The following is an 11,796-nucleotide window of genomic DNA, read 5'->3' as shown; positions in this document are numbered from 1 at the left end:
AAAAAAACCTTCCTCTGTAAGTTAGCCAGCATTTCAAATATGGATACTCTACAGTGGGCAAACATGAAACTGTTTCAGAATTGTATGCAGTATAATACATCTCATCAGGAAGTTTTTAATGTATTGAGAGATGTCTCAAATGTTCCTTTAAAAAAAAAATACTAAAAAAAGAGCACCTAAAGGCAGTCTGGATCCTGGGTTTGGGGAGCTGAAAAGATGACAAGAGGTAGGTCTTAACAAATGCTTAAGAGAGGTTTTTTGGGTTTTTTCCCCCTTTTTTCTTTCAAGTGTTGGTTTAGGTAGTTTTTTCTGGCAGTTAGCAGGAATTTCAGGGTATAGGAGTGAATCCTCCTGTACTTCCACAAGGGTAGAACCTATTAAAACAGGTTCCATGCATCAGATCACAACAAATGCATTTACCCCCTTGCCCAAGGTGAGCACATTTTGGTGACAAGAAGCCTTTAAATGAACAAGGAAAAACTTGCTTGCAACCATTGGCTGATCAGCCAATTTCTGCATTATTTAAGCTTTTCAAATTAAGGTTTTAGGTCTAACAGTGGCAAAGTTAATCTTTCAAATGTGAGCCAGTACAGATCTGTCTTGCTGAGTCTCTAAGCAGATTGAAACACTAGTCATGTGAATTGTTTTAAGGCTCAGTACTACTCCTATACTCCTACCTGAAGTATAGCTAGAATGTCTAGAACACGTCAACCACTCTTTTCCTTCCCCGGCCCTTTATCCTGCATGTGTTGGCAAAGTAAAAAAAAATCTGTTAGTAGTTGACTGCATGACCTGTCAAAGTGTAGACAAGACCTCATCTGTAGCCAGCTGGACCTGAATTCTACAGCAGGTTTCATGCATTCTTCAGTCCTCTGATATGGCAGACTTGAAGTATTCAGCAGCTTGATGTATTGAAAAGGAGGCTTAATGGATTAAATGTGAAAAGACATAATACAATCAGTGCTGAAATGTGACTGTAAAATAACATGGAAACAAATTTGCACAGTCCCACATCTTCAGTTGTTTTTATCACACCACTTTCTATACCGATAATGCATAGCTGGCTTCCGGAAGTTTGAAAGGATGGGGCTAGAGATATTGGCAAGTTGATGCGGGAGTATTGGGACTTCTGACGTGCAGATAGGTGTGGGAAGCAGTTTGGGGCTGAGAGAGAAATATCCAGTCAGCAGTGAGTCAGTTCATGGTAATAACATGTCAATCTAATTTTTTAGATTTCGTCCATTAAAATGAACGTTTAACTTTAACTTTAGAGCTGTTTCAATGCGTCTGCATTCTCCAGCAGGCCTAACTGAATTGCTTTACACTTGGTTAATATTCTCAAGGTTTTCTATGCAGTCATGAGAGAGACTTGTATTTAAAATGTCTTCTATTGTAAAGTATAGTTCTTCATCAACAGATAAATTCCAATGCCAATTCTTGTGGCTGTGCGATTATATAATACCCTGTCCTTGGGTATATAGATACTCCTTTAAAATGCTGTGTTTTCAGAGAAGAAATTCAACAAGTTAAAGGTTCTGTGCTTCCACAGACTGGCCTTTGCCTAATGAACTAATGATGGAGGAAGAAACTGAAACATCAGGCCTGGATGTTCCATAACCTCAAAAATGATGTTGAAAAAAATCTCTTAATCCGTACATTAACAAGACACATGGGGCATCAGATCCTTTAGTCCCATCCTATGTATGTGAGATGTTGCTGAAGTCCTGTTGTGATGTCCCGATGAAATGTCTGTTGGAATGGCCAGAAAAGTGTTAAGATATCTAAATTCCTGAAGAGTGTAAATAGCAGATGATGCTTTATTGGATGCATATCATTTTTATTGTTATGGCTCTCTGTGCTGAATAAAAAAAATATGCAGTTGAATCTGCTAATGGCTCTGAGAGAAGCAGCCACACTTGCAAAAGGCAGTCGAAGAAGAAAACACTGCAACAGAGGTACTAATCTAGTTAATCTGAGTGGAAAGATCTTTACCTACATCTTTATAAGAGACTTATAAATGCAGAAATGAGTTAACGGAGGTTGCTGCCATTATTAGATGAGAATCCTGTATATGTAGATCCTTCATTTGCTTGAGTTTGGAATTGAGAAAAACTGATCTGAACCAACCAGCTGTGGAAAAGCTGGAGGACATTTGGAAACTCGTTTTGGTTAGAAGCTCAGCTTTTAGGCAGCAGGTGGTTTGTTCTTTTTAGTAGGAAGCACTCTCACTTTGCTGTTGCATGCTTTCTCCTCCATCTGCAGTTTTAAAACCCCTGTTGTCATGACTTGTTGATGTAACTGTCACACACTGGTAGAAATAAACTGGCGGTACAGATGTACTATTAAAAAAGTAAACATGTTTTTGACAGGTAATCGTCTAAGGTAAAGAGAAATGTAAATATTAAATTATTTGTAAATGAACTGCTTGTTGTGTAAAGAGCCAAAAACTGGCAAGGGAGGGAGAAGATGGGAATTTTTCAGGGGTTTACTTGTGCACACTTTATACCTAAATATCTGTGTACACTAACCCACAGGCTTCCAGCATTAAGCTGTCTTGTTCCTGGAACCAAGTCCTTCTGAACAAAAACAAAAAGTCCTCTTAGTGCCGAAGGTGGAGCTTAATCAACAGTGAGTTCCGTCTGCCACCAAACTTGCCCATCAAAGCTGTGTCTAACTTGGCAGATGGTTTTGCTTTCTGATGGCAGGTTTTCTTTCATGGGGGAACAAAGCCAGCACAGCCTAGATCTGGCCAGAAATTATTCAGTGGAAGGGATTTTAACTGAGGTACTCAAGAGGAAAGGGATTGAACAGGCAGAAACAATCATCTGCAGAGTCATGTGTTAGTCAAGCACTGCATATAGTAATTGGGAGGTCCCTGCTGTCTCCTTTAGTCCATGCCTGTAATTGGAACTAGTTATAATTTCACTAATCATTTTAGATTGGGAAAACACAAGGCAGCCTCTCTAAGATACTGCAGGGCTCTGACAGTGCTTTTGGAAGTATTATGTGGCTTGATTTACTTCGCTTGGCATTGTGATTTGTTACACGCTTTTAAAACATGCTGTCAGCTTTGTTTCCATTAGATTGAAATGCCACACACACTGCTGCCATAGTCCAGAAAAACTCTTCTCTGGCCACTTGCTTATAAGTACAATGACATTTTGGCTGTACAGCAGTGTTTTCAAACAGTAAGAATGGTTGGATTAGAAGGTGGAGGGATAAACAGCTTATCTGCTGGACACTGGTCTTTCCCCTCCATCTCCCCTTCCCCACTCTTCCAGGTAGAATCAACCCAAATTCCTTTTGATAACTGACCCAAACACAACTGTAAAGTAATGTCATAAGCATTCTTGCATTTTTGTGTTTTTCTCCTTGGCTTGTCCCCCATTTATAGCTTCCTTGTTGAAGCTGGTTTTGGGAAAAAGTGTTTGTACTTTGAACCATATCCTTCTCTGCCTATTAAGTGCCTTTTTCACTCTGCTTAGCCCCCTAAAAATTGTTACTACAGAAGGTGCTTGGGTTACCCTCTTCCTCTGATTTTTTTATACTTAGTTTTAAGGGTAAGGTCACAGCACATTACAAAAATGGGTGCATTGATGAATTTTCAGACTCAGGGTGGAATAAGGTTACACTTAGGCATCTAATTGATGGAGTAGGATCTGGCCCTCCATTCCCATTCTTAGCACTGCAGTCAGCTTGAACATACCTTGTGTTTCTGCTATGCAGTACTTTTGGGCCAGTGGGATCCTCATGGTAGGAGTCAGAAGGATCTTGTGACAAGCCATGGTGCATACAGATCTAAGGTATGCTTTCTCCTGCTGCAAAGCAGGAGGTTGAAGTAGATAACCATTGTAGGACGCTCCCTCAACCCTGCACTTCACTGAGAGTGGTCAATATAAAAATCACCCCATGCTCTAACACCCCCCCCCCCCGAATGGGGGGTTTGGGTCACAGACTGGAGTCTGTGCATCAAAAGAAAAAAAATGGGAGGAAGGAGGTTCTCTGTGCCTGCAGTGTTAAGTTCCTGGTTTGCTGTGGATGTTCCAGGAAGTGAATGTGAAGTTTGCATTACAGACTGGAAATGATATCCTGTAACTTAATGCTGTGAGGAGGGTGAAAACATGCGTCCCAAGAGATGCAGGAATTGGAGAGACAGGATTAGTTTGAGCCTGGTGGCAGCCTTGGCATTTCCCAAAAGGTAAAAGACACTGGTTTGTGAGTGTACTGATACACTAGGGAAAAATGTTTAAATATTTGTGTGGCTGTATATAAGCTGTTCTCTGAGCACATGCATACACATACAGAAGCCATGCTGCATTTATCTTTCTGGTCAGCCAACCCTGTTCTAAGTCAAGGCAACATAAATCAGTTATATGAATTGATTTGCTCTCTCACAGGTCATCTTTAGCCTGGAATGGGCAAAGACGAATTGTTATGCTGTCGCCTTCTAGCTGACGGACCAGGGCCAATACTCCTTAGTGTTAGCAATACAACGCACTTCGGTTACTGATATCAAGACAGATATGTGAAATGAGAGTAAAAAAGCAACAGAAAAACACAAAAATGAGCACACTTTATAGGGTTCTTGTGTCTTAGGTTTAAAACTTGATTTCTAAATATATGAAGAGACAAGGCAGAAATGAGTTGAAAATTCCACAGGGCTTGGAGGGAGAGAAAGGGTACAACACAGCTTTAGCAAGTTTCTTTTCCAAAACTTCTGCCTCTGAAATGATCAACAGGATTTGACAATACAGGCTAATAGACGTTTAATATACTCCAGCTTGCCTACCTGGAACTGCTATGCTCCAAAGCATGGGGCTATAAAGTTAAATACAGTTCTTCCTGAGCTGCTTATTTTTCTTGCTTATTTTTTCTGTTCTTGTCAAAGTGAGATTACATTATCCAATAAGAAAATGGCAATATAGCCTGTCCTCCAATAGCAGGCCCTTAATTCATATCAGAACAGTTTTGCAATGTAAAATTAAACTAATTATCTATATTGCAGATCACGTGCTTTAAAAAAATATCTTTTGTTTATTTTCTAAAGGTTGATAAGGTTCATAAAAAGAATACAAAGTACAAATGAAGTATGTATAAGGACAGCATTTACAGATTGCGCAGAACATGTAGCTTACACCCCTGAGAACAAAACACTGAATCAGTGTTACGAAGTACAGAGCCCGGCATTTGTTCAGGCGTTATGCAAACTTAGTCTCCTGCTACTGGTTCTCTGCCGTTTTCTTGGGATGTTTAAGCTGGTATTTCTCTATCAAAGGTCAATAACTTTCCTTCTTGTAGAATGTGAAAATTATTTTAATGTGATCATTTGTTATGGAACAGAAACATGTTTTTTGATATGGTAAAACTAGTAGTACTACTATTACCAATGAAGTATAGCCACTTCCAGTGAAATGTTCCAACTGCACAACAGTACTGAGTTTGCACAACACTACTGAGTTAACTGCAAGTGGAATGATCAAGGTGGCAAAATATAATGACCAGAATTGAAATGTGTACAGGATGCCTCAGTTTACACCTTTTCTTCTGAAGGACTGTGTATTGCAAGTGGAATCAGGACTTTAAAATGAAATGTCCTGTCTAATCTCATCTACCTGTTTTTTCAGGCTTGTATTCTTTTCTTGCCAGTTTGTCTCATTGCCACAGGACACCCAAAATCAGCATCACAAATGATGACATGTAACAAACTCCAGCACTAAAAAAATAACACAGTGATGGGATAAGACAGACTGAATGAAACAAGTATGCTTCAGGGATGTTCCAGTTTGTCATCAGTATATAGAGAAGCACCTACAAGGTGGACAGTATTTGACTTTATTCTTAAATGCCATGCCCCATGAGGATTACTAAACAAGTATGAAATACTTAAAATAAACATCCAGTAGATGGAAAGTGGGTCACTACAAGAATCTCTTTTAAATCAATGAGTCACTGTGAGACTGAATTCTTCAGCACCTTGCTGTCTGCAGTTGGGCTGGAACTGCTGCATTCTCAGGGGATTCCCAGACCAATTGTTTTGGTTTGGTTAAATTAAAGTGGACTTTGTCAAGCAACTGGCACTCTGCATCTTAGAATCAGTTTGTTAGTCTAGTGGTCTCTGCTGCTTATTTTAAATACTGAAAACTAATTGATGGGCTTCCTTGATTTTGTAAGTATAGAAGAGTTGTATATTAGAGCTGTTACAGGTGGATGCAACTTATCTGTACTATGAAGTGGAACCATAGGCAGGAAAGGGATGTTGTAAAACAAGAAGATACTTTGGAAAACAAGTTAGCTGTGATGCTACTCCTTCTGTGCCTTTTATATACTTCCCTAGCATGTCAACAAGCTGAAACAAGTTGTACCCAGACTCATGTACTTATACAGCTCAGGAAGATCAAGGTGTGTTCCTGGGGCTTCATGCAGTTTGGAAATTCTGAGAAAGTGTTACAGTGTCAATGTGTATAAGCGTGTATGTCCATCATATCCAGCATGACTTCACTAATTCATGCTGGCTGGGAGTCTCATTACAGATAACTGGATTTTGCAAATCAGTTTCAGTGCAAATAAACTACAAGCAAGAATTTAAAAATGTTCATTTATTACACAAATGCACTTTACTTTTAGTTACTTAAGCTAATACCATGTATAGAGGCACCCAAACTGGGATCTAGCCTTCAGCAAACTGAAGAAAATAGGATTCACACCTGAATGTCTAAGTTTAGGCCCATCTTTTCTTCAAAGTGCACTCAGAGGCATGGTGTGTAGTATAATTGATAACAGTATGAAAGAAAAATGAGTCTTCCTGGCAGTGCACTAAAAACTACACCTCTGCAGAAAAGTGGGGCAAGACCACCATTGTTGTGTTTTGTAGGACCACTCACCATTGGAAAACTGTCATTTCTAATGTGATGTATATATTGTTTTGTGCTATGGGATGATAACTGTGTTCCCATTTTTGCTGATTTTTACAGCTTAAAGAAATCTCTAATTAAAAAAAGCCAAACATTAGGGCCATGTGAAACATTTGGAAGACAAATGATTGTTCTTCAGCTGTCCGTAGTCCTTTTGTCACAGTAAAATTGTGTTGAGCTGTCAGTGTAAAGGTTTTAATACTGCAGGAATGTCCATGGCGGTGTTGTTGAAAAGCAAGTGTCAGAGATGTGGCTGGTAATGGAACTGGAGAGTGCATGACCTATTTGCTTAATTGGAGAACTGGGAGACCTTCTTTATTTGCTAGCCAATGGAAGCTGGTGGTGCAAGGCTTTCTAGACAAGAACGTATACATTGTCTGGTTTGTGGTACTTTACACAGACTTCCTAAGTATTTAAAATTATTCAGAGCTCTCTAAATGAGATTAAGCTATAACTCTTGCATTTTAATACTTGAAACCAAAGTGGGAGAGCATCTTAGCTTTACATGCAAATCAGGCTAGAGCTTCCTATTCATGAATCTTTACAATATGGTATTACACACCAAGACTTATGAAAACTGTTTTGAGAGAAGTAGCAAATAAAAAATACATAAAATCAGTACATTCCTAAAATGTTTAATTGTGCCAGACTCTGCAACATAAACTGAATGCATCACCTCTAAATGTCATTTAATCCACTCTGGTGAAGCTGGTCCGGGAACCAAAGCTTATCAAAGTTGCTCTGTTCTCTAGGCTCATGGAGAACAGACAACACTTGAGACTTTTCCCAGAAACATTTTTTTTCCTGATTCCTGTTTTGAATATGTTAGTATTTATGTAACAGGCCCTCAGACTGCACTTGGGATTTGAGTCAGCTAGTGTTGGGGACAGAATTATTATGCCTCATTCTAAGGATGATGTTTGGAGATGGAGACGTCTCTTGGAGAGTGCTGATAAAATATACAAACTTGGGATGATATCTTTCAGTGAGGCAGAGAGTAGATGTGCTCTTCTCTTACCTTCCCTTAAATTTTGGCTATTGCAAGTAACTTGTCTTAGTGTGAATTAGCAATGATGCACCACAAACTTGAGCCATTCATACAAAAAGGTGAGTAGGTAAAGCGACTCAGAGGCATTAGTTTCACACTGAGTCCTGTACACCTGTGTAGCACACATGTATCCTGAGCGTAAGAACTCTTTAATATTCACTCTGCCTCATACTTTGCTTATGTGGGCAATGCATAATATATTGTCAGTTACCAAAATGTTCTCCTGATTTGCATATCTGTGGACTAGAAATATTTTATCTCTACCAAAAACTAAAAATTCATATTTTTTCTTGTTAAGAATTCATTTCTTACACAGTGCTTTATAAAGATTCTAGTTTCCCACATGTTGCTTTCAGTCAAAGTGGCTTTGTCAAAAGCAGGCTGGTTGCCACAGCAACAGAGTTGTTAACACCAAAGATGTCATTGCTTGAAGGTGGCGGGGGGGATGGGTTTCTCTAGCTCAGCTGCCTCCACAGTAGAAGGCCCTGCTGCAGCCACACTACAGTACAAGGTCCCCATTGTCTTGGTAAGGAGTAAAAAGCTTTTATTTTGTTCTTGTCTCTTTCCAATCAATTTACAGTCAAACTATGACGCTTGGGAGGGTGATGGGCTTGACACTGGCTTGATACTCTGAAGCTTCCTGTTCTTTCAGGCCCTGTACTCTCAAGGAGACTGCTGTTGTCTTCTGTATCCTTTTTAAAGGAGTATCTGTGAAAATAAAGCACTTGCCTGCATGCAAGATCTGATGCAATCAGTTTATGACGAGCTAGAGTAAAAAATGGAATCATTTTCAGTCAAGTTCACAGCTTCCTTTAGGAAGGGTAGTGTGGAAAATGATCCATCTTTCCATCCTGTCTTGTAGTCTGAGAGCAAAAGAGCACTTGCTGTAGTTAAAGGACATCAGATTTTATGAAGGAGCCCGAGGTTGAGAATTGAACACCTAATTCCTTCAGGCCACTTGGAAAATCTCAGTGCTATAAAACATGTTTATTATTATTCAGTTAACCTGTGGAATTAATTGTGTGAAAAATTTCATGGATACGTCTGCACTAGATCATTTAACCTTAAGTTAATTTTCCGTATGGTGAAGCATAAACATTTGTATTCTGGAATAACATTTGCAGAGCACCCACATTTACAAGTATGCTGGTTACCTTGGGTTAGCTGGCAGTCTTATAACTAAGTCTGTGAGAGCAAGACTACCAAGATCTTAAGAAAGACTGGTACACTTTCATGTACATTTAATCTGCGTTTCTTCAAGCAAATTATAGTTCAAAACACTATGTAAAATGTGACGTGCTCTGTGTTAGCTTGCAGTGGTAATACTGTAATATGATGCAATAGATAATTGTACTTCAGAGATGTAGCCAATTCTTCCCTTCTGCATGTACTAAACCAGTTGCCTTGGCAAACATGGCGTACCACTAGCTAGGGAAAAACAGGTGGACCTAAACCCTCACTGTACATATGTTTGCAGACATGACTTACCTCATTCATTTGCACAGAGCTCATAGATGGACTTCTTGACACATACAGATCATTTTGGAAAGAGGGAAGGTGCAATTTAAAGTGCAATTTTTTATCTCACAATAGCTGTTCAAATACATTTCCACATGTATGATCAAGGTCCTGGAGTCATTCTATCAGATCTGGCATAGGGAAAGTAGCATGTCTCCAGGGGCAGCACAATGCTACCACTGAAACATTATGCTGTCCTAATTTTTTCTTAGTTTTAGGTGCACTCTCTGCTACTGATTTTCAAATTCTGATACAAAATAAAATACTGCTATCAAGGGAAAGACTATTAGTTGCATGTTACAACAGTTGAAACTAGGGCAACATTGGAAAATAACACATGAAATTAATTATGTCAGCTTCATGCTAAAATCATGGACTATACACAGATGCATACATGGTTGTAATTCCAATTTAAGTATCTATTAATAATTAAAATACTAAAACTTTATAACTAGAATTCAGAAAAGAATTGCAGCCATTTTGTGCTTGTATGTAGTTTTACATTTGTGCCATTTTCAGAGTAGCTTCTTCACTGTAGGAATCTTCATTTATGATATGCAAGTAACCTCTGTTGTAGAGGGGGGCAATCTCAGGATTATCTGCATCAGCTATACAGGAATTTGTTGTTTAACTAGGTAAACCTGTTCTAGGATTAACTGGGTTGGGTTACAGTAGGTCTTCACTATATTTGGAAACTGACAAAATGGCATCCTACAGGATTTGCAATGCCATAGTACAGAGAGCTGGACAGAAGTTGAGAGAGAGGTTGATGGGGAAAGATCAGTTAATTTAGAAACTCTCACAGCTATGATGGATTGACATTAAGTGGAATTTTCCTCTAGTCTCTCAGCTCTGTTGCAACTTTTTCTTGTTGCTAAGATGCTGTGATTAAAGGCCTTTTGAGGGTGGAGAGAAAGATAGAGTGACTTGGAGTTGCTTGTTAGACAGCTGCACTTGCGAAACTCTGATTGTCAGACACACCTTTATTTTGGCAGATGGGTGTAACTGCCTTGACTTGTACTGAAGCTGCATGCCTAGTACTATTAAAAATGGGACATTAAACTCAAGATCTGAAAACACTAGCCCCTTGCTGTAATAGGGTAGGAGAAGAAAACAGCAATATATATTACTGATAAAAGACTTCGTAAAAGACCGATTAACTCTGAGCCTTTCCCACCTCTTAGCTGTCTGAATCATTGATGTGGGGGTGTAAAGGAGGGAGAATGACTGCAGTATTATATGCTGGTACATAAAAGCCAAGTCTTATGGGGAAAGCTTGGAGAAAATATTCAGGTGTTGGTTCAGTAAAACTTTCAACACAGTAATAATCCTATCTTTTAACTAAAATACTCCAAACTGGTTCATTTTTTGGGATATGTGACAGCCATGTATTTGGTAACTAGGGCTGTGCGAAGCTTCAGGCGGTGATTCGATTCGGAGGAGATTCGGCCTGATTCGGTGGCCGAATCTCCGAATCAAATTGGGATCAATTTAAAGGTCTGAATTGATTCAAAGCTCTCTGAATCTTAGACAAAGACTCGGAGAGCTTTGATGATTCGGGCAGTCCCGGGTGGCTGCAGCAAGGAGCTGCAGCCACTCTGACCTGGTAAGTACTAGGAGCAGAGGGAGGGGACCATGGGGGGACCCCAGCCAGCCCTCTCAACCCCCGCTCGCTCCCCCTGCCCCCCCATGGCTGCCCCTGCCTGCCCCAGCTCCTGGTACTTTTAAAGAGAGCCCCAGTGCTCACCAGGTGCTGCTGGGTGGGGGGGAACCCTGCTGCCCCCAACTGCCCCACACGGCATGGGGGGCTGTGAATGAGCCCCTTGATCCTCCCCCTTCTCCCTCACGGCTGCCCCGACTGCTGGGGCTCCAGCTCTTTAAGAAAAAAAAAAGCCGAGAAAAGCCCCTGGACTCTACGCTCCTGGTGCACGTGGTGTGGGGCAGTGTGGGGATTGCCCCCACCAGCAGGAGTGGTGAGTCCCGGGGTTTCTTCAGGATTTTTTTTTCTTAAAGGGCTGGAGCTCGTCCATGCAGGGCACCTGTGAGGGGGCTGGGGGAACGGGAGAGGGCGTTTCAGGGGCTCATGCATAGCCCCCCATGCAGCGAGGATCACCCCCCACCCAACAGCACCTGCTGAACTGGGGCTTTTTTTTCCCCAAGTGCTGGCGGGGGGGGCAGCCACTGCTGGGCTGGGAGTGGGACAGGGAATGGGCCTGGCCTGGCTGATTTGGAGATTTGGCCGAATCCAATCAGGACAGTGATTCGAATCACCAAATCAAATTGCTGTCCCCCGAATCCAAATCCAAAGTAAATACTAGC

General features: G+C 40.6%; 1 protein-coding gene and 1 long non-coding RNA gene across 3 annotated transcripts in view; both read left to right on the top strand.

The window, feature by feature from the left end:
* Positions 1 to 11,796, top strand: part of MAPKAPK3 (mitogen-activated protein kinase-activated protein kinase 3) — a 100,048-nt gene that overhangs the window by 1,604 nt on the left and 86,648 nt on the right. The gene's annotated exons all lie outside the window — the stretch shown is intronic.
* On the top strand, positions 7 to 7,008 carry LOC109289204. Its single transcript, XR_002095321.1, has 2 exons — positions 7 to 226; positions 5,625 to 7,008. It is a non-coding gene; the product is annotated as an uncharacterized LOC109289204 (long non-coding RNA).

Source organism: Gavialis gangeticus, unplaced genomic scaffold, assembly GCF_001723915.1.
Source record: "Gavialis gangeticus isolate Ggan-Ray unplaced genomic scaffold, GavGan_comp1, whole genome shotgun sequence".
Classification (NCBI taxonomy): domain Eukaryota; kingdom Metazoa; phylum Chordata; order Crocodylia; family Gavialidae; genus Gavialis; species Gavialis gangeticus.
Note: the sequence above shows the minus strand (reverse complement) of the source record. Positions and strands in the feature narration are given on the sequence as shown.